General features: G+C 35.0%; 1 protein-coding gene across 8 annotated transcripts in view; it reads right to left on the bottom strand.

The window, feature by feature from the left end:
• LOC115439771 (putative polypeptide N-acetylgalactosaminyltransferase 9) overlaps positions 1-26,191 on the bottom strand; it is a 230,197-nt gene that overhangs the window by 53,835 nt on the left and 150,171 nt on the right. For all 8 annotated transcript variants that reach the window (XM_037438703.1, XM_030163810.2, XM_030163820.2 and 5 more), the window contains exon 2: positions 1,112-1,143. The gene's annotated coding sequence lies outside the window, so the exon portion shown is untranslated. The remainder of the gene's footprint in view (positions 1-1,111; positions 1,144-26,191) is intronic.

Raw genomic sequence — 26,191 nt, 5'->3', positions numbered from 1 at the left:
TACGTATAATTGCTCCTTTTACATTTCTAGAAAAATAAATCTCTAAGATATCAACAGCAACTTCAGATCATCTGAAATATGCGCATCTTCACATCGGCACATATTTGTAAATATTAAAACAAAAGCCTGCACACGACCTCGAGGCGCGTTCGTGAGAGACAACGTCTGGGCCAGTTCACAGCACACCTGGCGTCTATCCTTTTCCACCTCAGCTCCGAAGAACGGGACGGCAACAACATGATCATCGATTGCAAGGGGTTAATACTTTATAGATTGCTATCTTCGTAAAGCATTAACTCTAAGAAAGCTTATTACCGGCCATCCATAGAGGGATTTCGAGTTGCCAGTTCAAATGACATCCTATTAACCGGCAGAACCGCGACTCTTTTCAATACAGCGTCGGGCTGAACTTTAACTTAGTTTGGTATTGGGAATTAAACAAGAAAATTATTTACTGACTCGGATCAGATAGGCAGCTGATTTATTATATGTGTATATTCAATAATTACACTGTTTGTATTGGCTTTTGCTGTTTACATAAGAATTGCTAGAGTTGAGCTCACGGTCGAAGATCCAAAAGCAAGACAAAGAGTACCATATTTCATTTTCATTAGTTTTGTTTAAATTAGCACTATTACTTAAATACGAGAACGAGTAAAATAATCGTAAATCCAAACTGTTCCCTGTCGTATATGATACAGTAATAATCCCCTTATATCGACCCTGCCGGCCTTCGGGCCGCCACGCAACATCATTATTTAAATCCCCCACAAGCGATATTTACGCGACAATTCGAATAAAACAGCAATTACTCACAACGAAGAACAAGACATAAACACTGGAAAAGAAATAAGTACAGTGGTGGCTCGTAAATCATTCGCTAACATGTTACGAGTCGACGACATACGCACTGTTTCGAATATATTTCATTGTTGTGGCAAAGATGAAGAAACTCGCATAAAAAGTACGGATACAAGGAATAAGTTTGAGACGTAACGCGATACGTTAAGTTACGTTAAACTTTGAGGGAGCGAAGGCATGAACGATGAACGAGTGGAACTGCTAAGACTTTAGTGGATATCGAGTGTCAATGTGTAACCAATGGACTCACCTTTCTAAATCAGCGCGTTACTGGTGCAATATCTGAAAAAAACAAAAGTAAATTAGTATTACTGGTATAACATAACAGTTTACGTTATGTATTTATGTTTATGTACATATAACATTAATAATAAACTTTTGAGGGTATAGAATTTATGAATTCTTGTACACTTCATAGTTTGACCGCGATATAATGTCGATTGGCATTCAAAATGTTAAATATAATTTAGGCGAACGAAAAAAGCAAAAGAAAATTTAAATCAATAAATAAAAGAAAAAAGACTCCGAAATGTCGGTAGAAAATCATAATATAAAAACTGCAATAAAATCCGAGTAACAGTTTTATTTTGAAGTCTAACTAAAGAAAAAACATGGGAAAAATAAAAAAAATTGAGTATAAAGAATTAACAATCCCAGCTTTCCTAGAATATGTTCCAGAACATTACGAATGAGAAAACTTTGCGTCTTACAAAGCAGCCAATGCAGTGGCTAATGAAAGTGGACAAAAACCGGCACACGGGATGCCATCTTACGCTACTGTTGCGTTAACTCGCGTGCACACATTGTTGACTACAAAGAGATTTCCCACCGCCTTTTTTGTATGGTGACATAATAATGTTAAATTGCAAAATTTTAAATACGTTATTTCTTCCTGTGCTGATGACGTTCTCTCTGAGTGTTCAAAACCGCACAGAGGTATATTTATATTTTATTATTGTTACGTAATCATTCTCCAAATATTAAGACTATAAACATATATGCTTTAGTATAATATAGGCTCCCACTTTCAAAAGAATTATAATATCGCTAGCGAACCCAGCAAACGTTCTGCCATATTTAAATAATTTAAATTGAATATTTTGGTTGTTAAAATAAAAAATAAGACAAAACTCAATTTAATATATTTCATAAACTTAACGGATATATTTATTATTTCAGCTGTCAAAAGTTAAATATAAGTGAAAAAAGTTATATATTTTCTATCCTAAAATAGGTAAATTAAATAATAAAAATCACGCGAGAGCATGCCACGTATAAACGTTCGCCGTGTGAAAAATATGGTGCGCAATACAATACATTAAAATTTGGGGTTATACGTATTTTTTGTAGACAAAAAAAAATTGCAAAAATATAAAACAGTAATCTGAATTGGGATACCCTAATCACCTAGCGGTAAAAAATATAATATTCTCATACCTACTAATTAAACATAACATCATAAAACTGGGTCGACACTGTTTCGCAGAGTGTGACCACAAACACCGTGACACGAAATTTTAATACCATCTATATGATTGCAAACAAAATTATTGACATTTTATATCGCAAAATAATTAACACCAAGTCCTATATTAACCTAGTTTTTATTTTGAAAAATGCACAGCAGATCTTAAGTTATTATTACATAAAAGATTAAAGATTTTGCGTGCCCAAACATACAAGCACAAGCAAGTCATTCAATAAAGCAGTAATCAGCTGATTACAAATCAACACGAAAAAATATAAAACAAAAATTAGGACAAGCCTACACCGCCGGAACAGCTTCGGTAATGTGGAAGTTTCCCACTTATTGGATAAAACCGACGAACAAGCGAATCAACTTTACCCTAATAGTTGAACCCACTTTGTCTTATTATATCTAATACAATAAGTTAGTTCTCTATTTCGTTTCCCATTTGTTCAATCATTGTGAGGTCGCTTAGTAGTTTCCTATTTCCGAATTACCTTTCCGTTTCCATTTTTATCACTGCCCAATTTAGTTTTCATTCTCTTTTTAGCTATGTCATTTTTTTGTATTAACCGAAGTAATTGCATTAGTTTGGAAAGGGTTATGGTAGTTCTAAAAATAATGTCAACATCATCGCCAACAGTTTGCAAAATATTTACTAAGAGACATAATAGGAATGAAGTAAAATAATTTTAATTAATTTGCTTAAACTAAACTTGTTTATAATGCCATAACGGTTTAATTAAAGCAACTAAAAGATGAAATAGGTTTTGTATACTATTATTATATAGAAAAACCGCTCGCAAATACATATTACATACACACAAACTCACGCCTTTTATCTCCGAAAAGGTAGGCAGAGGCGCAACTAGTTGACCTATTTTTTTACCATGTATGTTCCATACCATTATTTGATAGGAGTAGAGTCTATGGCCCTATTATCGGGCACAAATTCCAAACTCGGCGCCGATATTAAGCAGAAACGCCTAATATAATTTTACCCAACCCACGACCTCAAAATCGTAACAAGTACGCAACATAACTAAGCCACCGAGGTTTTTAAACGTAAACGATAAATATAATATGTTACAATTGAATAGCCTATTAACCAATACAGCCAAAGCAAACCTAATCGATTGAGGCACTGAAATATTTGCATTCGCTCCATGGTTTCTGTGGAATCGATCGCTACTATAAGTGCTCAAAGAGTCAACGGATCAAAAGGTATCGACAGAAATTCCTTAAGCGGCTTTGCATCTTTTAGTTTCTTACATAACACCTAACTTCTAACTGTGAACTATCATGTTCAAATTGAACACTCGTATTTAGTAACACTAGCTTTTATTTGCAACTCTCAAATTCTTTTCAGGACCGCGAACGAAACAGCTTGCTAATAAAAGAAATAAATTCTCAAAACTCTTTATAAGTACAGATAAAGTTTCTAGAAAGAACAATAAATTATTATTAATTATAATAACACATAATATTTATATCAATATTGAGCGGCGATAGCCTAGTTGGGTGTAGAACGGACTGCCAAGACGAATGTCCGCAGGTTTAAATCCCAAGGGCACACACCTCTGACTTTTCTAAAATCATGTGTGTATTCTTTGTGAATTTATCGTTCGCTTTAACGGTGAAGGAAAACATCGTGAGGAAACCTGCACATCTGAGAAGTTCTCTATAGGAATTTCGAAGGTGTGTGTGAAGTCTACCAATCCGCACTAGGCCAGCGTGGTGGACTATGGCCTAATCCCTCTCAGTAGTTAAGGAGGCCCGTGCACCGCAGTGGGCAAGTATATAATACAGGGCTGATATTATTATTATTTAGTAACCCTAGCTATTACTTGCAACTGTCAAATTATTTTCAGGATCAAGAACGAAACAGCTCGCTAATAAAACAAGAAATAAATTCTCAAAATTATTTATAATATTAGTGTAGATAAGTTTATAGAAAGTACAATAAATTATAATTAATAATGACACATACTATCTTAAATGTTAGTACTTTAAAATTAAATTCAATGTGATGCGTGTGTGAATAAATTTAATTTCTGGAATAACAACATATTCCAGAAATTAAATTTACAACTTACATTTAACGTGAGCTACTTGACGTGCAAAACATTTTGCAGCATAAGAATTTCAAAAGACACTGCAACAGACAGTTAAAAAAACTGCAAACTATGCGCAGTGAGTAAAGTAAGAAAAAATCACGAAACGCTCCAACGTACACCGGAAGAAAAAAGGTTTCAGCCAACGCACACCTGTTTCTTGAGAAGCTCATAAATAAAGGAAGAGAACTAAAGTTGTGGAAACATTTTCAACGGATCTTTAGGGTGAAGCAACATTTCTGTGTTAGTAGGATTCAAAAGTGACGGACGTAGCGTGGGATTTTAACCTTAGAGTAAATAATGTTACTACGGAAAGAGATGTCTGCGGCGAATTTCGTTTTGGGTTACGCCTGATAAGGAACAAAGGAATCTTTGAATGAAACGTAAAAAATATTTTCACCGTATAAATGAGTTTAGAAATTGTATCGATTTTTGATCGAGTGGCAACGTATACGGGCTATGAACCGAGATGCCTTTGCATTGCTTCAAGTCTTCGGGATTCGACACTTGGTATACTGTCGTGCCAAGCGCAAAAGCGGTATTTCAGGGAAACCTTATTTCGAGATAATCGAAGTTTTGTAAATATAGTTTTATACTTTTGTATGTTAAATTGACATAGAGAAATTCATTTAAGGTTTTTTAACAAGTTTTAAACAAGATACCGTTATTTAGGTAAGTTCATTGGATGAGTATTTCTTTAAGCTGTCTGATGACATAAAAATCAAGATGTTGATTTTTTTTTGAGACACCGCTTTTGAGCTTAGCGCGGCTGAATAAGTCAAACACATCTATGTTCTCCGTATAGGAGAGGCGTGAAATAGGCAACCAATCATATAACTAAAATATATAGCTTTTAAACGACGAATAAAAATGTTTTATACCTACATTAATCATTATTATAGCTTCAAAAACAACCGCTCATATTTACATAACATAGTTCTCCTTCGTCCATCTTCATGTTCCCAAATCTGAACTTACAAACAACGCTTAAATAAATTAATATCTATAATGCTACACTACTACAGTAAATCCCAAAGGTCAGAGGTCATCCAACACGAGTTAATCTCCCGGGCAATCCCTAAACGGCCTTGTGACCTTCCTGGAATATATTGAGCGGCTATATCTACCCAACAATATGATTTATAAACTAAATATACAGTTCTTCTGAATGAAATTAAAGTTTTACGTGTAAATTTCATTTAGTCTGAAGTTGATGTATATTTTTAATAAAACTATTTTTTGGATTTTATCAAGGTTTTATAATATTCTCCCGAAGTTTCGAAGACTGCAGACTCCGCTGTGAAAAAACCGCGATAAAACCCGATTTTTTTTTTTATTTCAATATCTAACATTCGCCAAACCATTATTCATTACTAATATATTTATATAGGTAAATAAATCAAAGATCAAAAGCAATCTCCTTAATATTAACTTAGTCAATATCATTTTTTGAGAACTTCTTGGAACGCCAGAGCTATTTCAATCAATCATAATACTTAGTGATAACTGAAAATAAATCGTTTTGATACGAAATTAGTGCCCTATTTACTCTACTTATAAAGTAGAATTCATATTGCAGGTGTTCTATAATTTAAATTTACTTTATTTACGTTCAGAAACATTTCGGTTTAATAAACATAATATCAAAACAACTATCAAAGCTTCGGTAGTGGAGGAGAGTTAACGTTGCCCAAGTCCCAACTTTCGCATTTATTAAAATAAACGTAAACAAAATTAACATTTTAAATTATTTTGATCCGTATTTCATTTCTACTTTACGGCGGATTGAGTTATCTCTCTCAAGCCATTTAGCTCATAATGCACATAAACCCTCATACAGCACAATGTAAATCCACAAACAAGTTCTTTACGAACCAACTTAACTACTCTAGTGTATAAAGCAAATCTCTTTAATTCGAGAGTGGCATCGAATGCGAATCGATAGAAATTTGGTGCAATTTTTCACGTGAAAACAAAAGAGCACAAATTCCATTGCCAGCTCGCCGGTTGGAGCTGTGCTGGAACACGCTCCGAGCCCTGCGGTGGATGTTAATCTCTTCCGTCCGATCGCTCCTTTCATGGTTAATGGTGCGAGAGGCGCCATAGTGTGAATTGCGATTAGGGAAGATACTCACGTTCCTATGCGATCGTCCCGTGGAATTTTACGTCTTCACCAGCCACTTTTAAAGTTCCGCGCACGAATGGAGGAAGATAATGTTATTTTTATTCGTATTGCAGATTTCAAAACGTACCAGAGGCGGCAAGTTAGTGTTTATGTTAAATTATACATATTTACATTGTTTTAGAGAAAACTAAAGATAATGGATTTCAATTAAATAGAAACATTGTTAGGCTTTTCATATTTTAAATGACATCAAAAAGTATGTACTTTATTAATATCTTCAGACCGTGATACTACTTTGTCATTTACAAAAATTACAAAGGGAATCAAAAATTATTTCAATAATAATTCCAATCCCGTAATGGTACACGAACTAGAAAAAACAAACTCTTTGAAAAGTTTAAATGCAAATTTCCCAAGGGTTCCATAATGCTATGTCGTTTATTATTAATGCGCAAATTTTCAAGGAACAGTCACAATTTTCATTTGAGTGAGAGAGAAAAAAACTCAAACAAGGGCAATATTATAAAACACATTACGTACAAGCGAGAATAAGTAACAAGTTCAGAATAATATAAAACTACTCAATTTAAAAGAGACTTCAGAAACTAATTTCTCAAGAGAACACAGTCGTTATAATGAAGTTTGTACGTTCAATTCGAAAGCAAAACAACGCGGGGACACAAAGTGAGAATAAGAAACAGAAGCAACAGCATTTGTTGGGAAAATATTATATTCGAAGGAAGTAAGACGCGGCCGCGCCGAGCTGACCGCTGCCCATGCCGGTGACAAATTAAATACATTTACGAGCCGGCAACCAAGTTAAGTAGCAAGTGGTGGAATAATTTCATACTATGTTAAAATAACGGGAAACGGGGAAATGGGTTTTATTAATGCGTCAAGATTTATAAATCGCTGGAAAATGTTGGGATATGCAAAACTATTATTCTATCTGGGGGAAGTGTTACCTCTTTTTAATTTGTAGTTGTTGAATTTGTCTCGTCGACTTTATTCCTATTGATTAAGGTTGCAATATTTTCCTCAAGTTTACATAAAAAATTAATAACAAAGAATACCTATAATTTTATAAGAATATAAAGGTAATTTTAAATTATATAATATTTATTATATTTAACGATTAGTAAAAAGTACTCTCAAGATGAACTAAAATTAATCGCAAGTTGTACAAGTTAATAATTGTACCTGAAAGTAGTTAAACTACAGCGATTTTAAGAGTATTAGTTTGAAGTATGTTAACATTTCGCGTCTGGCTTATTTTGTCTACAAAATTCAAGAACACATTAATCCTTATTGATATATGCCATATAACTTGGTATATGCGACGAAAAGTTAATTTTTGCCACACAAACAACGTTAGTTGGTGACTGACAAACTACTGAATGATTATAACATTAAAGTTTATTTGTAAAATATATCCATAAACTACGTCGATCCGCAGTTGTCATTTTATAATGAAGCTTCCATTAAAAACGTCCTTTGTTTGCATTAACGATAAATTTTAATGTACGAAAATAAAAATATGTAAAAATAATCCACCTTAATTGCCTTCAACAATTCGAGCGTTGAGAATATTTGATGACATTAAACCTTTGTCATAAAAGATAATATTATTTTTCTCGCATCGAAAACTGCGCTATAATCTCGTTACGTTTTAATTTTCACACTATTGGTTGTATTTATGCGAGGTTTTTTTCATTGGCCATTAGCGTTAATGAATTGTTTCCAACACTTTGCATGTAATTAACCAATATTTGCGGTTAAATATTAGCTCATTACTTTCCAGTTTAATTAATCGTATTATAATTACACCAACGTGATATTTTATTTCATAAACTCGATCCATTATTGCAAAACTATTTGTATATAATACTAATTGTACTCATGAGATAATAAAAAGCAACAGAAACTAAAAAAATAAATGCAAAGAAAATATTGGATATTTTTTTAACAGTATTCTCATTTTTACAATCAGACACATATAAATAATTAATGTCTCCTGATGCTTCGAAAATGCTCACTGGAAATTGTACGCTTTACTAGTTTTTGCACGCAGCTCCGCCTGCGTGAAAAAGTTTATCTGAGCTAAAACTCCGGCTATTTATTTCCTGGGATAAATTCCCGAGATAAATACTCCAGATTAATATATATCTATGCCAAATTTATCCAGATCTGTCCAGCCCTCCTGCCATGATTAAGTAACAAATATTCAAAGATCGAATTTATAATTAGGATAGATTCAAATGATCGTTACAAAACAAGGGCTAAAAAAAACAGAAGATCAATTAAAAAACACAATCACGACAGAAAGAGGTTTTTTGCAGTCATCACGACCTCGTTACACACGATACAAATGTGGCGTAAACACAAATAAACGTCACGACCGTCGCAACGTATGGACGGGAATGTGCGCCGGGAATATTTCAGTTAGCAACCGTTTTATAGATGTCACAGGGTACAGCCACTCCGATGAAACGGCCGACATGCTCGCACGTGGCTTTTCAATTTATTCCTTTATCCGCGGTGGCGTTTTTTATTGTTTGCCCAGGTTCGGAGGGTCGTTTCGATCGTCGAAGGGGTTTGTTAATTAATTAAGCTTCAGTAGCTGATTTGCTGATATGCGAAATCGTCTGTGCCTGTGGACTGTGGACATGAAATCTTTTGGTTCAATTCCTAGGTCAGTCAACAATTTGTGTGAGTTTTCTACGATTTTCTCTAGACCAATTCGTCCTGATTCCAGTGGGTAATCCTCCCAGAAAGGTCGATGTCCAAGAAGCAGTTGCACTTAAAGGAGACTTATTGACATAAGGTAAACGTTACATCTAATACGCTGAGTTAAATCCTTCAGCATGTTTAAGATTGTGTACCCCCAACCAAACTTCATTATGTAGAAGCAATACATTGAAATTAAAAACAAAAATCCTTGACCTAAACCAGCTATAGCGCAAGAGATCATTAATAATGCAACTCCTATCTTCCTTTTCAATAGAATTTTATCAAAAACCAGTCGAAATTAGCAGTTTATGAACACCGCGGACCCAATTATGACATTCCATTAAACGTGGACCACTCTTTGGAAGCGACCGTTCATTACAAAGTTGACAAAGCTTACATGGAGCGTTCTGAAGCACTGTCGTTTATTAAAGACTTGCTCCGGTATCTCTTAACAAAAGATTAATGCACTGTATTGTCACATTTTGAGAAAGATTTATCGTGTTCCTTCCGTACAATAACGTATATACTTATTGTTCGATTCCGCCTTTCTGGGACATGATTAAATAGCTTTCTAACCTTCGAAAAAGGTCTGTGCTCTCGGATAAAAACTATATTACTTGGCGAGTGAGGGTATCCGACAACGCTATATTCGGGCAGTCTTAAGTGATCAAAGAAAGAAAGGGTATCAATAGAAACGGAATGTACTTAAAATAAAATATACCAGTTCTGTTTCGATATACGAACAATACATAAACTCCAGCGAATTGACAATAAAGTTCTCTGCGCTCGACTGCTGAATCGGAGTGTGAAAATGAAAACTAAAAAATATCTATAATCAACGTAACGCGCGGTGGAGTGCGACGTTGCGAAACATGTTAGGCATCAATTGTTGCCCAGTAACAAACGACGCTTTGAAACGCAAAATATTCAGCTAAGCGACAAAATCTTTCAAAAACAATTAACCAGTTAAGGCCATTAATCGGCTTACGAGGCATCGGTAACGCGATACAAAACGACACAACCGACAAACTTAAACCGTGGCGAAAGTTTGCCAACAATCGCCCCGTTTCGTGTAACAAGCCGCCAGAATATAACAAACTAATTTTAAACAAAGTTTTGCGAATTTTCGCCTTAAAATCTGCTACGGCGCTGCTAGTGAGTCTTCGTACAGGTTACAACGTTCGTCCAAGTTTGATACATGGGTCCGGCTATAAAACGCAGGGCTGCCCGTAACGTACACTCGCGGCCGTGGTGAAGTGATTTTTGAATGTGAAAATTAAAAACACCGCGTGTTTGATGCGGTAGAATTTTTTGTATGGTTCCAGTGTACGGCGTCTATTGTTTGATATTGAGTTTATGAACGTTTCTTGTTTACCTTTTTTATTTAGCTGTAACAATATTATATAATTTATCGTAGAAATTTATAGGTTAAATATAAGGGCTGATAATTTTGAGCAATTTATAGAATCTTATAAACAGAAATGACTAATGCAATAATTTCAAAAATGATCCCGCAAACTAAACTCATCTACTAAAATACAATCCATTGTTGCTTTAACATTTACAAAATCGCCACGAATAAAACACTTTTTAATTACGCGAGCATAGAAGTTAGAAATAATAGGGCCGGGAAATTCCGTCCAAAATTCGAACTACAACAATGACGTTATTCTCAAGCCGTCCGCTGCAGGTGCGGCGGTAAAATAACAAAACTTGCACGTTAACGACAAAATTTAAATTACATTCTATGATTTACGACCGGCCGCCACACACGGACAATGCAGTAATGATACAGACCAATATATCGTTTGAGTGCGCGCGTAATACGATTTGGCCTGGATTGTACGCGTAAAAAACGGTGGCCCGATATTGCCGCGCCGATGTGACGGCGAATTTTATACCGTAGCGAAAGGTCCGTGTTTCGAGTACGTGCGTTGTCGTCCAACGGATTATTTTATATTTTTTCAGGACGCGTGTCGGTAACGCACCGGTTGCACGGTCGAATTGCTTGCCAATGAAGTCCGGGTGGTTGATATTTTTTTGATCGCACGCCGAATCATGGCGGAAATTCGCAACATACGCTCGCTGTGTTCGTGTTGCAAATTATTTTCTTTTTCCCACAATATTTTATATTTCTGACATACGCGGCGAGCTGTGATTAAATTTGTTCGATGTGGAGTGTACGGTTAATAATATTTGCGTCTATTTTTTATTGGAGGCGCGATTTATGGCTAAATTAAATTTCTTAGTTTATTTATTGTTAATCGAGTGATATTTCTAGCTGCGCATATTTTAATAAATATCGATATAGGTACGGAAAACTCAGTCAAGTCCCATAAAAATACATGAAAACTATATTAAAAGAATTACACCATCGTACCAATTTTGTATATGACAAAAAATATTAGTCATCAATCAACAATTCAAAATAACATTCCACTTAATACTAACTCATATACTCATCGACATTTAAGAACCGTAATTCAGGGTCCACGTATCAATCAAATCCTTTACTTAAATGACCTCGGTGACGCTCGCACACACTCCTGGAGTTTACTTAGTGAAGGACGCAATCATTATGTCGTTGAATGTAAATGACCTGTTCTGTACCATTTCGATGAAATATGAGTGTGATTTATCACTAACATTAATATTAGCTTTCATTCGTATCCTTGAAGAGGTGGGTAGAGATGCTACTAGTAAATAAGGTTTGTTGGCGAATGTTTCGAAGAATTCAATTAGAAGATAATGGGTTCAACTTTTATGCTGCCAATTGGGAGTCGATCTACTTAAAAGAACCGAAATTTTGTCGCTTCTATTCATGTTGAGGTTGCAGTAGTGAATTCAGCACATAGAGTTGACATAAATTCTTCGACCAATAGGAGGAGCATCCCATGAACAAGATCGAAGACTTTATATCACAAATATTACTCCTACATTCCAATTTACAAACTTCACCTGTTTATAACATTGCTATAAATCATAACGATACTTCCACCACCAGATCAGGCGCTACCAGTGGGAATGAATTGGCCACACTCTCCGAAGAGGTGCAGACCATATTCCTAAACATGCTGTGGAGTGAAATCCTCATGGAAATTGTAAGTGTGGCCATCCTAAACAAACCTAAAGACGCACTATGATCGACGAAGCGAAAAGTGTTGGGAAGACTTGGAGCGAAATCAAGCAGGCACATGAAGACCGTGCGGGATGGAGTCACTGTGGATGCCCTCTGCCCCATTTAGGGGATATAGGACTTGGATGATAACGATGCTTCTGATTAACTAATGGTACACTACAAATCGATATTATGATCATTAAGGTGATTGATTTTCGTCCTCACAAATTAAACAAATCGAATCACAAATCATTCTAAAGCGTCGTCTTATCGACTTTAATTCGTCATCTAATCATATCCGTTTAATCAGTCCTTTCATTTAATCGGATCGATGCTCCTTTTCATCCCTTCGTCTTTTGATTAGAGTTCGGCATCCTCTTTACCAATGGATATTATGTCGATCAATTGACGTACCAAAATTTCGCGCGACCCCCGTTTTGTGCAAATGAAATGCCAATTTGGGCTGTGGTTTCTGGGTTTTGAGTTAAATATAGGTTAATGACACTCCGGCTTTTGTAATAAAATTGTAATCTGTTATGAATTATTCGTGTAGTCCATAATAAAGTTAATTGGTAGTCTCATAGAACGTAATTGTAGTGATAAAACATATTCTAACTATATATTTTCACTATTGGCCTAGACGCACAAACTTTTATTTTAGGGATAGTTCCTAAATATTTTATGTATTTAAAAAGATGGAGGATCCTTTATTGACCACTTCTGTTACTTTTTTACGCAACAATTGACTATTTTCTCATAAAGGTTAAGTTATATTAATTTTATATTGTTTTTCTCATAGGTAAAGTTTATTTAATTTTAGTCTAAGATGTTCGTCACAGGAATGCGGCTTTATTTTTAATTCTTAAACGACTACAGCTAACAATGTATTTTACATTACAATATTACCGTTAATTTCAAATCTACCAACAATTTACACACAATGTATTCCTAACTACTATATAAATATTTAAAATATCAAAACAACTTAAATATATTCCAAAACAACAAACTAAAATATTCATTCTATTTTAATCATTAATTTAAACACAATAACATTTAGATAGTATCTCAGTTATTTGTTTTTTAAAAATGAAAACATAATTATGATCGAAATATTATTTCTGTATACAAAATATTATGAAAACGTTTATTATAATAATATAAACATATAAATAAGCCTAATTTGTAAGCAAATGCCTGTGGGTTACATTTAGAAATTCATCTGTTATCATTAAAGAATATTTGCGTACGGCTTTTTTCCGCGGTTTTTTTTTTATTTGACGACGGTATAGACTTCGTCTGATGGTAAGTCATCAATATCAATAACGATTAGTCATCACTAATTAAAACTTGAATTTACAAAGAACTAACTTTTGCTCGCGTGAAGGAGTTTTCCGGGATATTTTTTTTTTTGGATTGAATTTGATGTTTTACCAATTGGCTTACATAGCGATTAACAGCCGAATTCAATATACGAATTCTAATCTTTTATCCGACCCCGAAAATAAACCAATCAAAAGAAGTTATTTGTAGATGTGTCAAAATACTTTGTTCTGATTGGTCCATTTTCGCGCTCGATCGAAAGATTGGGGTCGTTTATTAAAGTAGAATAGACGTGTCTAGTTGTATTTATATCTACTAATAACACTACCAGTATTACTTATTAACTGTTTTAGTGTTAAGAGGTGGTTAAGAATTGCTTAAATAGCTGTCAAAAATATCACCGGTTCCTAGTTTAAACCTTATTAAGAGGCAAGATGGCGGATTTTGACTTACAGCTGATCGAATAAAATTGTGTTTTAACTAAGCATAGCTTTGCGATTTTTTTATAAGTAAGACTGTACATCTTCGCGAATCGTGCTACCGTTATCATTTTCGCTTCCTTGTACACAGGGCAGTGTCACGCGAACTGACAATGTAAGGAGTAAATAAATCCATCAACTTTAGATCCGTGCGTGCCAATAGAGTGCATGCGTGTGCGGATCACATATGACTGGTTAGATAAGTATTCAAGCTCGTTGTTTACTACTAAACATTAGGTAGTTTATTAACCTATTAACAAAAAGGGGGTAGTTCTCAATTATATGTTTTATTATTTTTTATGTTGTTACCTCAGAATTCAGTAATTATTTAATCGATTTGGAAAATTATTTTTATTTGATATTAATACAAAAGGTATCTAGCCTAACGAAATTTTAGTATGTTTTTGGGATAAAATATAACATTCTATGTAAAAAAATGATGCTATAGATTATACTACTGATTCTCAACAAACTGATTTCGGGTTTTGTAATATATAAACAATAATGCTATAGATATGACCAATGAAAAGATTTCATGATTGATCTTTAGTAAAATACGTTCCAATACTAGCTCGTCCAAAACCTTATAGTATTTTAAAAACATTCACAACCAAGATATTTATCACCAATTACCATACCAAAAGTTCTCGTCTAATTCAGCCATACCTCTCCTATACACGGCCTATCGGAATTTCATCGCAACGTAACAACGTCTGACTAGTTAAGATAAACAGAGGCTATTTTCAATCTGGTATCTAGTTCAGTTTCGAGGAAGGACATTGCGTTTGAACATAACCGAAGTAGATATTAGTACAACAATAACATTCTGAACGTATTACAAATTGTAAATAGCAAACTCTTCCATTACAGTTACAACATAAACAAACAATTTGAAAACACAAACGTATTATATACTTCGTTTTATTTATCTTTTAGGTAACAATGAACCTTATTACAACAGATTCAGAATTATTTATTGATATTAGCTTCCGAGCACAATGTTCTTTACATTTACATCCCGGTTGGAGTTATTAACAATGCGAACAATTTCGTACACAAGCAATTAAAATGAAACGAACGTGGCCACCGATCGATGAGAGGTAACTTTAGATTCCTCAATTAAAACACAAACGACAGTACTCCGGTGTCTAATTAAAACGTTGTCTCGTAGATATCTCGAAATATTGACCAAAACCGCAAAGCGCTCGAAACAATCCCCCACCTTGAGCTCCGGTAAACTCGTTTCGATCCTTATTCCTTTTAGAATAAAGTTCAGCCGAATTGTGAATAGGCTTTGTAAGCCGACGGGAATAAGCCGCCAGGAACGATTGAAGCCGGGCAGAAAGGCAGCCGCTTGAAGCAACGTGGCCATAACTTGCGTCATTCCATCAGAATTACTGAGCGGGCGACGGGTAATCTTCGCAAAACTTCATTTTAGTCTAGTGAACGCGAATTTATTCTTTGTGATGAACTTTTGTGTCTCACGTTTAAAAACCTTACCTAGACAGTTTCATGATGAGATTTTTTTGTTAGATCCATGCATAAATATAAAGTGGGTTAATGAAGGCGAAATGTCTTTGTCTTTGTCTTATTTCCACTTCATTTGAGTAAACGTTGTAATGATTCAGTCAGACACTAAAAATAGACATACTTTTAATAGATTTATTGGCGAAATTCTTTAATTAGACTTTTTTTTTATTGCTTTACACTGTTACACTGGCTGCAATATTCTTCAAACCGGAACACAACAGTGACTATGCACTGCTTCGTGGCGGCAGAAATAGACATTGCAGTGGTACCTACCTAGAAGGACTATCACATAGGAGACCTACCACGAGGAAATGTAAAATGGCATGTAAATATGATTTACATACTATTATTTTATTACTGCAAAATCATAATAGAAACCCTAACTATTACATGCTAAGTACGTCAGTTGACTGTTCAATGAAAATATACCCACCAGAAATACTATAAATGCCACATGACTACGTAATCAACTAGCCTACGGTTTATTAGATAGACAGGGCTATATAAAGGGATGATATTTCTATGACTCATACGTCGAGTCGTGTTGCCCTTCAATTAGCTATAAGTATGCTATATTTCTAAATGGTAGGCTTACGAAAAAAATATCGATTAGACTTCTAATTTTGAATCGATATAATCAGACTTTGCAGTGGTAGCTGGCTGTGGTAAATGTCATGTCCTGACTTTATATTACGAAGTGATAATAATAATAATAATAATATGAGCCCTGTATTATATACTTGCCCACTGCTGAGCACGGGCCTCCTCTACTACTGAGAGGGATTAGGCCTTAGTCCACCACGCTGGCCTAGTGCGGATTGGTAGACTATACACCCTTTAAATTCCTATAGAGAAGAGTCCCAGGCTGGGCAAGACTCCAACATGTGTTGGGCCGTATCGCGCGGGCAGTTGTCACAATGGTGACACACGGCAGACTCCTCTACCCCTACTATCTGACACAAATAGTCACCGAAGCAGCCATGCCCGGTGAGTACCTGCGTTAGGCGAAAGGTTGCCACGCCGCGGCGCCTGTCCAGCCACTCGGCAAAGACAGGACGCACTGCCGCGACAGTCCGGAGCCCCGCTGACGGGGCCTCCAGCCTGAGACGCCACTCCTCCACGGCGGCTTGCCGTAGAGAGGCCTTCATAGCCTCCACCTCCTTCGGGGCCAGACTCTGCCCGCGATTGAACGCCCCCTCCCTCCAATGGAAAGTGTCGGAGAGAGTTTTGGCGTCCAGATCCCAGGGCAGGAATCCGGCCAAAAGACAAGCCGCCTCGTACGAAAGAGGTGTGTGCCCTTGGGATTTGAACCTGCGGACATTCGTCTCGGCAGTCCGTTCCACAATTATTTAATAATTGTGGAACGGACTGCCGATAATTATTTATTTATTTAATTTAATAATTACGAAGTGAAAATGCGCTAAATAAATGAACAATTCAAATCGCCTGTAATATTTTTCTTCATCACTGAATTAAATTTTGTTTGTTATACTTACTTTCCGAGCACAGATATATACGTATATTTTATACACGTATATTTCTAACTACTCTTGATAAAGAAAAGCTTTTATACTAAATAATTCTAATAATGTACAATGTATCACGCCTTCGATATCCTAACGGTAAAACAATATTGTGTAATGATATAGTTTCGTCCTAATTAACGAGACAACATTAGTTACAAGAAACATCAGACATACAGAACATGAAGTTATAACAAGAACAATTATTAACGAGGTCATTCGGTTCCACCTAGCCCAGGTGAAAAACTACTAGGAAATATTCAGGTATTTTTGAAACTAAAATTTCTGACGCCTGAAAATACGATTAAGGTTGAAAATCCATTGCAAGATATAGTTTTTATGTCATCTGTTTTTTATATACAAGATCATGTTATCTATATTATTGGAATGGTTTAACTCCTCTCTTACAAAACGTTTTAATTTTCAACTGCAGTTAAAGTCAAACAATTGCCATAACGTCGATAAAAAAAGAACACAAAACACAATAAAGTTATTCACGAACGTTACGACACAATCATCATCAAAAACAACCTATAAAACAGTTTGAAAAGTTCAACATTTACCCGACCACAAAACAGGATTACACACAAAACGTTCGCGGAGTGCGTAACAAGGGCCTATGCAGATGGTGAATTTATGAGCCCTAAAGACGCGCGTTTTTATACGTGTGATTTTTTAACAGCTTCTAGGCTGCAAAAGTATGCAATTGCCGATTACAATCGCGTTTACTGATAGTTTTAATTATGTTTGAGAAGTTTTAAGACACATCTTATGTTATGCAGGGTTTTGTGTTTAATTAAAAACTCTATAATGAGTTTATATCACTCATATTTACGGGTATTCGTGACGCTTACGGAAAACCTAATACCTTTAATCAGATCGTTCAATTGTACAAAAACTCCACGGAATTCGAATGACGAGTTGTCAATCACTTTTACTTTACAAAATGTCACGTTGAAGATATCGCTCTTCCGCACCGATCTCACACGTCTGTGTGACCGAAGCTTTACCTGGCTACGAACATAACGCAACGCCGGTTTACGATCATGAACGTTGCACTAAAACTGGTGAACATTTTACCGCTTAATAAACACACAGACCATACTTATTTACACGTAACAAGAGCCAACAATGGGCTGAAATTTGTGTCATAAATTTCACTCTTAGAAACCACGTGTGTAAGTTGGTGTTTTTATGAATGCTACTTATCTTGAGAACATCTACAAATTCTTGATTAGAGGCCAAAAAAATCGAATCGTAACTTAATTTCCATTTTACCGCATAAAATGCAGTCATTGTAACCTATTCCTTATTTATCAGTGTTGGCTATGATTGAAGAGAGAGTCTTAAATCTTAAATCACAGAAATAATTTTGACTACGAATCTAGACGACTTACAAAATTGATGATCAATAAATGAAAGTTCAAAATTACATCAATATTATTTTAAGTATATGAATTAATAAAGTACGACATATCCCTAATTTAAACAGTAAAACTATTAAACCCAAAGAAAACCTACACAAAAATCCAAAGTATAACAGTAAAGGAGAAAACAACTCATGACTGAAGAGTAGCGATCGTGGAGGCGTAGTATTCAAGATTTTAAGGCCAAAGTTTTTAGTACCTGCCATTCAAGTATGCAGATAAGGGAATCCAGTCGTTTCTAATGGTTGACAGCTGGCTAGATGTCGCCGAGTTTATATCTTTTGTAGTGTAAGTTAATTTTTGTTTGTTAGTCTCTTGAGGTACGTTGACGTTGGTGTACTAAATTGATAATGAAACTTATCAGATAGAAGGCTTTGGTATTAACCAACCGATGACATGAACTGTACACGTATAGATTAGAGTGGATGAAAATTTAGTACAAAGCTAACTAACTAGTGAATTAAGATGAAATTTTCTAAAATCTGAATTTACTATTACATGTTATACGTGCTTTGTAATAATGTTAAAATATTTATTCATAGTATTACTTATGAGGCCTCAAGATTTTTGTGAATAATTAATTAACATACAAATTATTTGACATTATATATTATATTACTATTATATTATATTACTATTCACATTTTGACAAACTATTTAACCTTCCACAAATTCCGTATAGGCTATTTATACACGATTTGGAATTTCATTCAACAAAATTCCTCGTATATATACTCGTATAAGGTTAAAGTTCGCACATTACAAAACTTTAATCCCATGAGTATCGCGTGTTTTCTTTGTAGTTGCGAATCAATCACCAAGACGCCTTTGATCTTGTCTAGGGTGAAGACATCCGACTATTAAGGCTAAAAGGGTTCAACTTCTAAACTTAGATGTTTCTTATACTCAAAAAAGTGGATTACTACTGTAACACTGATTTATGTAAAAAAAATTTATAAAGCTATTATAATATCGACTGTTAAAAGCTATTTGACATTTTTTGTGACACTGACTTTCATATATATACAGGGTCATTTTGACATCGCGTTACTTAATGAAACCACATACTTATCTACTAGGAAATAACACTTTACAACAAGTTACTTGAGCCTTAGATTTAAAATAGAAAGTATAAGTTTCGAACAAAATAGTAAATATCAATAAAAAGTAATTTTAATTTTACGAGCCCTAAAGCCACCACTATTACTCTAAGAGAATTCGCTTCAATGGCAAAATCATACTCTCAGTCAGAAATACACCCAGGTACACGCCATATTCGCATTGAAATACAAAATGATAAAAAAATCAGATAACTAAAACCAGGATTTTTCGTGAAAATATTAGTTATTTATGGTCAATTTTTGGTACAATGTCAGCAAAGGTGAAGACGGGTAAGTATGTGGTTTCATTTAGGAACGCGATGTTAAAATGACCCTGTATACATATTTAAAATCAGCACTTTTGTCTACGTTTTTAACCAAGTTAAAAATTTCCAAAAAAATGTCGCTTTCAACCGTCGATATGATGTTCTGATATTGAGATTCCAGGACAAGACGAAGCGTACATTAAGTAGGAATGTAAATCAGATAAACCGATATATCTTTAAAGAATGTTGATAAATCTCGACACTATTATATTACAATCCGAAAAAGTAGAATCGAGATTAAAGGTTGAATGAGAAATAAATAAAAAAACAAACCTAAAAAATGCAAAAGCCATCACACAAAAGTTCAATAAATTATTCATAGAAGCAACCGATGCACGACAGCTCACGACACAGCAACGACTACGCACAAATGTAAACGTCAAACATAACTAAAATATTCAGAGCACACATTTTATACGGCGCCGAGGTCATCAATAATTAAAACTTTACGGACCGTACGTAAGGGAAGAAACTACGAGTTTATTAAAAATTAAATTAAACGTACCACCCTCGTTCGGAATGTAATAAAAATTTATGAAATATTCAACGACAGGGTATCAGAAATGTTATTATAGAAGTAATACTCGCTGTACGTACGTTTTTATATGTTTTTACTTTTAATTTCCACGTACAACGTCTGAAGTAGTAAATTTATGAGAAAAAAAAACAAACTTGCCTTCAACATTTTTCTTCAAGCTCTAAAGAACTTTGAAATTATAGTAGAAAGCACAAAGAATAAAAACACATTTTATCTTTGTTAAAAAAAGCAAAGGGGTTATATAAAGTAGCTTTCAGAACAATGTTAAGTCGGCTAAAATGTATATTACTTCTGTGGTCACACGAAAGCGAAGTAGGTACTTCCGCACAGAGGAAATTTAGCAATAAACTCTACTTTGTTCTAATACAAGATTTTCTCTTGATATGAAATACGTTTCGTACTTATAAAGAAACAGGTCACATACAAGTTAGAGTAAAAGACAGATCATATTTTTCAAAATTTATTACCCATTTTGGCACATTGCCGACGAAAAGAGTAAAAAAATATATAATTATTTTTACTTCTTGAATCCAATTAAATGTTTGATGTTTTAAATAAATAGAAAAATATCAAAAGAAAACCGACAAGTATACAAATTAAATAACCGACATTTTAATTCATCTTCGTCAACAGATTTTGCTAAACATAAATAAACTTTTCACGTCAAGCAAGACGTGAAATGAAATGCGTCAAGTTTGTACCAAGTTTATAAGACCTAAGGATAAGTTCTATCAAAAGATTTGGATTAGCTAGAAACTAGTTTCAAATCGTTTTATAAGACTTTCGTCTTGTGAAAGTGATGATCCCGAGATAACATTTCATGTTAAAAGAAGATCCGGACGAACCACATTTCTTTGCTTCCACACTTTTATCACATAACATAACATATATTATCTTTGTTTTACAATGATGTTTTGCATCCCATTTATTATTGTCTACTTTTACGGCATGAACTAAATTCATTTACAAGCAATTACCATCTATATTTCGAAACACACCCCCATTCAAGCTGGTTCCAACTTCGCATACAAACTCGGCCAATACAACGCGCGTCGTTCATAAACTTAAACTAAGTCGTATTTATCGTGCGGCTGGAACTTCGTTTCCGACTAAGCATATTTGCTTCCGCAAAATTACTCGCTTCACCAAATCTTATTCCGGGTGCACGGTTTCGATTTAATCATCGACAGATTGAACTTATAGCGTTAATATCGCAAATTGTTGCCAATTACGCGAATCTGCCGCGGTGGATTTGCGAAGGTGATATAAGACACGGCTATTACTATAATTGGTGCAGATTCAAACGTTGATTAAACTCCACGTTCGCCATTTTGCCGCGGAATTGCTTTTGAGACGCTGTAAGTGTTTCTTGATGACTGTAACATTGTGTGTGTACTTACGAACACACGGATCGCTGGAATTGAGGTGCTGCATTGAAATCGATTGTTCATTAACACAAAAGTACGTAATTCTATTGACTTAATACGTCATTGTAAGTAGTAATATTATAGTATTGGTTATTTCTATTTCACGGTACTAAAATAATATTCATTTGAAGTACCTTTTTATAAAAACTTAAGTCTAATTTTAGAACAGAAGGGAAAGTATTAAAACAAACATCAATTAACGCCAATCTATCCGAAAATAGTAATCGAAAGACAATACGGGCTAACGAAGTACCATCCATAGTCGACAAGGCCAATACCCAGTGTAGAGGAAAGTGCAAATAAATGGGAAATGCAAACAAAAAGTTACGTCAGGAATGTCACTCGTCTAGTGTTGACACACGTTTCCATTCCGATGTGTATGAAAGAACATTCAACGCCTACAATATGATGTATGAAAATGAATGACACGGAACATAACTGTACTGAAACCGGTTTATGGAATTGTTACAGATTGATTGCAAGCGGAATATTGCTTTATCAGTAAGGTGCGCCATTTGTATTGAATTTTGAGGGAATACTTAGTTGAAGATAGTTCATACTAGCTTATTGTGTTTTAATCAATCAATCGACAAGTGGGTGCCCTGGTGACGCCTCTGCATACTCATTTGGGTATAAATGCGTGATTATGTGTTTATATATGTGTAATCAATCAATCATATTGCCGTTCACTACTGAACGTAGGTCTTCCCCAAGCCAGCATCAACCATCACGGTCTTATGCAGCTCGCGTCCATCCGCTACCCTCCACCTTTTTCAGTCATCTGTCCATTGTTTAGCAAAGCGCCCTATACCTCTAGCTAATCGCGGTCTCCACTTCAGCATCTGTATGCTCTATCAACCGCTATAATCTATCTGCAGCCGGGATTCTAATAGTGACCGTAATTTGTTTTACTAAAATCTCACATAAAATACTCACCTAAACGTAGAAAGAATAACCACCAAACCAAATATCAATAACGAAACCACGAAACGTAAATAGTAAAGCAAAACGTTTTCTTCATACACGTATAAATATTTACGAGGATCAGTTCCATCGATACATTCGCGTGGGTTATAGTGAGGCGTAACATAAAGGTACAAGCCCAAGAATTTGGTTAAACTACGCAAAACCAAAAGGACTTATTTGAGATAGTGTTGAGAAACTATCGATAAACAATTACTTAACATAAAAACACAATTGCGCAAATTAGTTGTATATCAAATCAAAGTAATTTACCGCCATGAAATGAAGTTAAATGAGCGATATTCTGTTTTAGATGGGATAAATGATGGCTCTGATACTGCACTGAAAATGTGATTAACGAACTATAAAGATTAAATAGTGTAAAATAAGATGTAAAACTTATAAAAGCATTGACAAGTATGAAAATCACATTCCATATAAAAGTGGTACTGGTATTATTTACGAAGCCTGGAATCTGGAAATAATTAGAAATTTCTCAGTTCACCTGCAACTCCTTGCAATATTCGCTTCTTTACACGCATACACTAAAGCATTTTTACTTCCAAATTACGACTGTGGTCGAATGCAAGTCTCCGAGATCGGGTAACCAAAGTAAAATACGAATTTAACAAAGTCGAGGCTCCCCATATAGTATGCTAAAGTAGCAAGCATAAAAATGTGCATATTGTTATACAGATTTAAATATACGAAGACAATGCAAAGCTATCCGTAGTTCGGTGAAACTTTGTTCAATAAGTTGAAATATCGGAAAAGTGGATAGTCGGAGTTGCCATTTGTAAAACTTTTTGAATGTAATGCTGAAATTCTTCGCAGCTTAAAAATGGTATTTTACATTTTAGTTTTACTTGTAAGTATGATTTTGTAAGACATAATAATATTCATTCGCAATGTTGAAAAACGTGAACAAGATATTATCATCGCAATCAAGACCAACATAATAATTTCTTGTATACCAAATCAGCAACTGAAGCATTTTTGAAGCTGAACTGAAGCATATTTAAAATTAAAATCGATAAATACGATAAACATTTTGACAAAGAAGACAAATACCGTTAATTCTTAATGGATTAAAAGCAACCCTACGATCGAACATTCCATCACTATTATGTTAAACAGTATAACTGTACACCATCGGACGTATATATGCGTCCGCAGAGCTCGATCCGTGATGAGATGACACTAGTTTTACGAGCGAGCGTTCACAATCCGACGCGATTCCGGCCGCACGACATTTTGTTGTTTATGTTGTGGTTTTACTGCCTTCGTCTGTTGTTTGCTGATTGTGATAAAGATGTCGAGTGCTTGACGTGTATCCGTAGCGTTGGATATAAAGGAAACAACTGGAAAATGTCTTAGCCTCACTCATGTTTGAAAGAATCTTGCTTGAAGGTGTCGTATACTGACACAGAGTAACATTTATTTTCCATGCATTGTATTATTCAAGTATTCCACTCTCAATTGGGTTTTTTTCTTTAAATTATATTTCGCTTATTCTCTTATTATTTTATATAAGCTTCTAACGCCACGGTTACAGCTCAACTAAATTACCATCCAAAATTGACTCTTAAAACCAAGTTCCATAGCACCTATATTCACCGCTATCACACCATCTATACACAAAGCCGTTTCCCGTGCAAGGCGTCGCGTGTTCTGAACGCACTCCCGGTGCGATACAGCCACCAGGCCAGGAATTCGGACGTCACATTTCCTGCCGCGCTGCACAATCTAGTTACGGAAGTTCAGATGTCTCGTCCGGTTGATATTACCGTGCGACCACCGGCCGCCCCGTGCCTGTCTCTAATCCTATTTTTGCTAACTCAATATTGCCGTTCGTCCGCGTATGTTTTAGTTCTTTTCGTGAGTTTGGAATCTTGTGCTCTGTCTTGTCTTCATTGTTTGTGTAATTGCGTGGTTAAAATTTTGTCAAAATGTTGTTTTTACATTTTCTCTCTTTACGTATTATATTTTTTACATTAAATATGAAGTAAAGTACTAGTTCTAAGGTTGATACAGCTGATTAGTCATATTAAGCATATTTTGGTAATAATGTTAGTGTTATTTACTGTCACTGATAACCTTTTTGGAGCCTTGTGTTACATCACACTATCTCACACGTTTAAAGATATGTTCACGATCATTTAGTCAGGCGCTTTTTTGTAATAAGTAACCTTCAGTATCAAATCCTAGTAGTTTAACAACAAAGTAATAATTTAAAGATTTTTTTTCGATAGTCCTAAATCAAAATCGACAATCATAACAACGCGGGCGTATAATCAAAAGCACGTAGATCGGTACGTATGTATGACTTTAGGTAGAATAAAAATGTACCAACATGTTTGACCTGACATGTTCAACCAAAATTTTTGAAGCGGAAAATTGTATAGCCTATTGGCGACCGCTATGAGAAAGAAATCTTTTATCATGATTTTTTTCCGGCAAAAGATACTTTCTTTACGCAGACGAACCCACGGACCTTAAAATAAAATTAAAGTCCTTGCATACTATAGATCCAAGTCCCCCACCGCATTCATCTGTCTGAACGCGATAAACACAATATTTACCGAACGGATTCCGATGATATTTGGTATTGAAATAGTTTGTGACCCTGGGAAGGACATAGACTTCTTTTTATCGCGAAAGAATATATAACAGGACTTTTGTCTGGGCGAAGCCGCGAGCAAAAACTAGTAAAATAATAATTTATAATATCAACATCCATTATTCAGTAGCGATATTGCTACTGCTCTTATACTTACTCTGTTACACAATAAACCTTTCAATAACGTATGTCGAGAACAACCATCACGGTCTTATGCAGCTCGCGTCCATCCGCTACCCTCCACCTTTTTCAGTCATCTGTCCATTGTTTAGCAAAGCGCCCTATACCTCTAGCTAAATCGGAAGCAATATTCCTTTTACATTCACGTTGTATTGGTATTCAACTGTTTTCGTCTTGTACATCATTTACAAATTAAGTAGGTACAGATGTTCGCACATTTTAAACTTACTACTATGTTTTCTTTTCGATTATTTTACTGGTAGGTCTGTCATATGTGAAAGTCCGCCTGTATAGGTAACACCGCAATGTCTGTTTCTGCTTGAAGAACATTGTAGCCAG

This window comes from Manduca sexta, chromosome 14, assembly GCF_014839805.1.
Source record: "Manduca sexta isolate Smith_Timp_Sample1 chromosome 14, JHU_Msex_v1.0, whole genome shotgun sequence".
In the NCBI taxonomy this organism is placed as follows: domain Eukaryota; kingdom Metazoa; phylum Arthropoda; class Insecta; order Lepidoptera; family Sphingidae; genus Manduca; species Manduca sexta.
Note: the sequence above shows the minus strand (reverse complement) of the source record. Positions and strands in the feature narration are given on the sequence as shown.